At 53.9% G+C, this 5,000-nt stretch overlaps 1 non-coding gene across 1 annotated transcript in view; it reads right to left on the bottom strand.

Moving 5' to 3' along the window:
* Nucleotides 1-371, bottom strand: part of LOC126442571 (small subunit ribosomal RNA) — a 1,910-nt gene extending 1,539 nt beyond the window's left edge. The window contains exon 1 of the ribosomal RNA XR_007581544.1: nt 1-371. This exon is cut by the window's left edge and continues 1,539 nt beyond it. This is a non-coding gene — a ribosomal RNA (small subunit ribosomal RNA).
* Nucleotides 372-5,000: the final 4,629 nt, after the last annotated feature.

Below are 5,000 nucleotides of genomic sequence, written 5' to 3'. Positions count from 1 at the left end.
GTTACAACCATGGTAGGCGCAGAACCTACCATCGACAGTTGATAAGGCAGACATTTGAAAGATGCGTCGCCGGTACGAGGACCGTGCGATCAGCCCAAAGTTATTCAGAGTCACCAAGGCAAACGGACCGGACGAGCCGACCGATTGGTTTTGATCTAATAAAAGCGTCCCTTCCATCTCTGGTCGGGACTCTGTTTGCATGTATTAGCTCTAGAATTACCACAGTTATCCAAGTAACGTGGGTACGATCTAAGGAACCATAACTGATTTAATGAGCCATTCGCGGTTTCACCTTAATGCGGCTTGTACTGAGACATGCATGGCTTAATCTTTGAGACAAGCATATGACTACTGGCAGGATCAACCAGGGAGCTGCGTCAACTAGAGCTGAGCAGCCGGCCGCCCGGGAGTGTGTCCCGGGGGCCCGCGCGAACACGCAAGCGTCCGCTCAATTATTCTGCAAACAGGAGGAGGCTGAGCTCCCCTGCACCATACACCTCGAAACCCTCTCAGGTCCCGGCGGCGCGCAGCGCCGTCCTAAGTACTTGGTCGGGTTCGAGAGAGGCGCAATCGCCCGGGGTTTGGCGAGTAGACGCTTTAGGTGCGACCACCCGTGCTCCCAACTGAGCTTGCCGCTGCCGACAGAGGCCCGGGAGCGTGCTGTCGTGGCATTGCCGGCGGGAGACAACACGCGCCACCTACGGTGACCGGCAGCTCCAACGCCAGCGCCACAGAAGGACAAAAGCCCCACTTGGGTGCCGAAGCGAACTCTCCCAGCACAGCGCACGCGCCAACACGTCCGCACAGCTGCGATACAAACCACCTGCGAGAACCGCAGAGGCGACCGAGCAGCAGACGGCGTCGCGGCGCCGAGCGCCGGGCGGCGGCGCATCCTCAGCGCACACAGTCCTCAATCGGACCAGCACACTGCAGATGTCCACCGCGCTTCGCACCGGGCCCGCGAGGACCTACTTTGGCCGCACGGCGCCGCGTGCAGGGTGCGCCGGCGCGCAGCTGCGCCGCCTGCCGCCTCCGTCGGCCGGCGCGCCTGCCACTGGCCGCCCCCACCAGCCGGCTGTAGCGCGTGCGCCCACGCACCGCGCGGCCAGCACGCCGGGAGGCCCCCCCTCACCGGCCGGGGACGGTCCCACCCAGCCACCGCCGCGTATCGCTTCACACCCAGATGCCATTCACGTTCGTGGGCATGGTGGGTATCGCTGGAACAACCGGTTGGTAGCTCAACCGATCGTCGCCATCACTGATTCACCTCTAGCGAGAACAACCGCACCACAACGGTTTACCAGTTGTTCATTTGCGTAACGTCACCAGCAAACGTAGGCGTCCATCGCCATTTGCAAATTCAACGATTGTTGCATGCCTGTGTCAGGTGTCACGACACACTATGTCTGCCCACATACACGCAACAACATGTGCACGCTTCGCGAACACGTGGAAGGTGGCCCCCGTACGTATGCGATGTCCATTGCGCGAACGACTGTCAACCGGCCTCTGTCGCATGTCGCAGATGTGGAACGCAGTGCACCATGCTATCACGGTGTGTGAGAAGAGACGACTACGTCTGACAACACGCGCCACTACATCAACAGACGGCTCATGCTGATCGCCATCCAGGGCATACCACACTGCAATCCAGCTCTTATAGGGAGACGACACGTAGCTGAGTGCACAACATTTGGACCGCATGGTTCGCCGTTGTTGGCGCAGTCGTTGTACGGTCACATGTACCACGATGTATCATTCAGTACATGAGGACCAATGTGCAGTACAGTGTGTGATTTGGACGTACAACATCAGCGGACAGTTGACACAGGCCGTACCACAGCGTAGGCTAAGTGCTTCGCCATGCGAATGCCAATGAACAACTGCAAATGCCAATGAACAACTGCAAAGGGCATTGAGCATGTACGTCCTGCTGCCATCCACATTACAGTGTATAGCTGCAAGGTGTTTAACATGAAGCGATACACTGGGGACCGGGCAGTGCGAGTAGCAAACTATATTGCGGGGGTTGCAGTTAGGCAACACTACACTAATTTAACGCGTCGTATGACAATTACAGAGCAGGTTAAGGCCCAACGTGTGTTGGGTTAAGGCCCAACGTGTGTTGGGTTAAGGCCCAACGTGTGTTGGGTTAAGGCCCAACGTGTGTTGGGTTAAGGCCCAACGTGTGTTGGGTTAAGGCCCAACGTGTGTTGGGTTAAGGCCCAACGTGTGTTGGGTTAAGGCCCAACGTGTGTTGGGTTAAGGCCCAACGTGTGTTGGGTTAAGGCCCAACGTGTGTTGGGTTAAGGCCCAACGTGTGTTGGGTTAAGGCCCAACGTGTGTTGGGTTAAGGCCCAACGTGTGTTGGGTTAAGGCCCAACGTGTGTTGGGTTAAGGCCCAACGTGTGTTGGGTTAAGGCCCAACGTGTGTTGGGTTAAGGCCCAACGTGTGTTGGGTTAAGGCCCAACGTGTGTTGGGTTAAGGCCCAACGTGTGTTGGGTTAAGGCCCAACATAGGTTGGGTTAAGGCCCAACATAGGTTGGGTTAAGGCCCAACATAGGTTGGGTTAAGGCGCAACATAGGTTGGGTTAAGGCGCAACATAGGTTGGGTTAAGGCGCAACATAGGTTGGGTTAAGGCGCAACATAGGTTGGGTTAAGGCGCAACATAGGTTGGGTTAAGGCGCAACATAGGTTGGGTTAAGGCGCAACATAGGTTGGGTTAAGGCCCAACATAGGTTGGGTTAAGGCGCAACATAGGTTGGGTTAAGGCGCAACATAGGTTGGGTTAAGGCGCAACATAGGTTGGGTTAAGGCGCAACATAGGTTGGGTTAAGGCGCAACATAGGTTGGGTTAAGGCGCAACATAGGTTGGGTTAAGGCGCAACATAGGTTGGGTTAAGGCGCAACATAGGTTAGGTTAAGGCGCAACATAGGTTAGGTTAAGGCGCAACATAGGTTAGGTTAAGGCGCAACATAGGTTAGGTTAAGGCGCAACATAGGTTAGGTTAAGGCGCAACATAGGTTAGGTTAAGGCGCAACATAGGTTAGGTTAAGGCGCAACATAGGTTAGGTTAAGGCGCAACATAGGTTAGGTTAAGGCGCAACATAGGTTAGGTTAAGGCGCAACATAGGTTAGGTTAAGGCGCAACATAGGTTAGGTTAAGGCGCAACATAGGTTAGGTTAAGGCGCAACATAGGTTAGGTTAAGGCGCAACATAGGTTAGGTTAAGGCGCAACATAGGTTAGGTTAAGGCGCAACATAGGTTAGGTTAAGGCGCAACATAGGTTAGGTTAAGGCGCAACATAGGTTAGGTTAAGGCGCAACATAGGTTAGGTTAAGGCGCAACATAGGTTAGGTTAAGGCGCAACATAGGTTAGGTTAAGGCGCAACATAGGTTAGGTTAAGGCGCAACATAGGTTAGGTTAAGGCGCAACATAGGTTAGGTTGAGGCACAATATAGGTTAGGTTGAGGTACCGTATAGGTTAGGTTAAGGTACAGTATAGTTTAGGTTAAGGTACAGTATAGTTTAGGTTAAGGTACAGTATAGTTTAGGTTAAGGTACAGTATAGTTTAGGTTAAGGTACAGTATAGTTTAGGTTAAGGTACAGTATAGTTTAGGTTAAGGTACAGTATAGTTTAGGTTAAGGTACACATTGTTGTATGGAAAGGTGTAATGGGGGGGGGGGGGGGCGGCCGGTCGGTTTGTTGATTGTGATTATAGTAAGTGGATGCCTGCGGCATCATCTGATTTGCCACGTCAGGATGCACCTTTGGCTCATGACAGGCGGCGCTCCGATTCCATGCTTGTGGCAGACCTGTGTCTTTCATTCCTGCCATTGTTTGTGTGCTGTGAGAGGAGGCAGTATTGTGATGTTGGGTGCACCCCTGTGTAGGACATGTGTGGGTGTTGGTGGCTTAGCTGAGCAATGGTGGTTGTCGGGGGGGGTGGGATATTCCGTTTTCTGAGTGGACCTCCCAGTCTGGTTATGACAGTGTGGATTGTCTCATGTGGCGGAGAGGATGCACTGGGTGTTGTTCCATGCTGGTGCTTACATATTGTCTGTGTGCGTGTTACAGGCGGAGAGTAGTGCGTGATAAGAGTGTGTGGCTGCCGTGTGGTTGTGATTGTGAGCAGAGTCTTTCAGCATGTATACGGACAGTTGTATATATTATCTGTATTCTGATGGGTCTATGTATTACTAATCAGCGCCGTGTATACGTTTAATCCGGTTCCAGTCGAAACTGTTGTATCTCTGTACATTAGTGACACGGCGAGCGCGCTATGTAGCTACTCGTCTCGGCAGCTTCCACCGGTGTATGGCAAATGATTATAAGCAATGAGTCGAGTCGTCAATACCGATAGTGTGACGTCACATGTCTGGGGTGGGGGACGCTGCGCCCTTCCGGTGGGTCATGGCCTAGAAAGACGCTCCCCACGCAGGGGGGCTTGGACTGTCATAAACTCTTCCGAGTAATATACTTGCCGTACGTTTTTGCGACTGCGAGTGCAACGCCCACCGGTACCGACATGGATGGAGCGCCTCCTAGCTGACCGCTCAGCATCGGCATTCGTACAGAGAGCAACGCGATCGCGTCTCTAGCTCGTAACTGGTACAGCTCGCAGCTCATGTATAGGGACAGCGGGAATGTCGCATATTGGACATAACTCTTCATGAAACGCAAGTTATAGGGGTGGATTGCACATTGCGACTGCGGGAAAAGTCCGCCGTTCATCCGCTGGAGTTGCGAGTTGGGCGGTTAGGGTGGGGCGCCGGTGGAGTGATTGCCGGTCGACGATTTCGTGCGGCAGAGGCGCTGGCGTTGGGGTGCTGTGGTCGACAGAGGACGCAGGCTTTGTGGGTGGGGTCGAAAGATGGGCACTGTGGGCCCATCGCTGTCTTAGTCGGCTTGGCGTCTCATAGATGGCGGTATCGTCGTTGCAGGACGTCATGCCGCGGGAGACCTACAGATGGCGCTGTGTTTTGTGGTGCGC

Source organism: Schistocerca serialis, unplaced genomic scaffold (assembly GCF_023864345.2).
Source record: "Schistocerca serialis cubense isolate TAMUIC-IGC-003099 unplaced genomic scaffold, iqSchSeri2.2 HiC_scaffold_1379, whole genome shotgun sequence".
Lineage (NCBI taxonomy): Eukaryota > Metazoa > Arthropoda > Insecta > Orthoptera > Acrididae > Schistocerca > Schistocerca serialis.
This window is presented reverse-complemented; position numbering and strand designations above follow the sequence as displayed.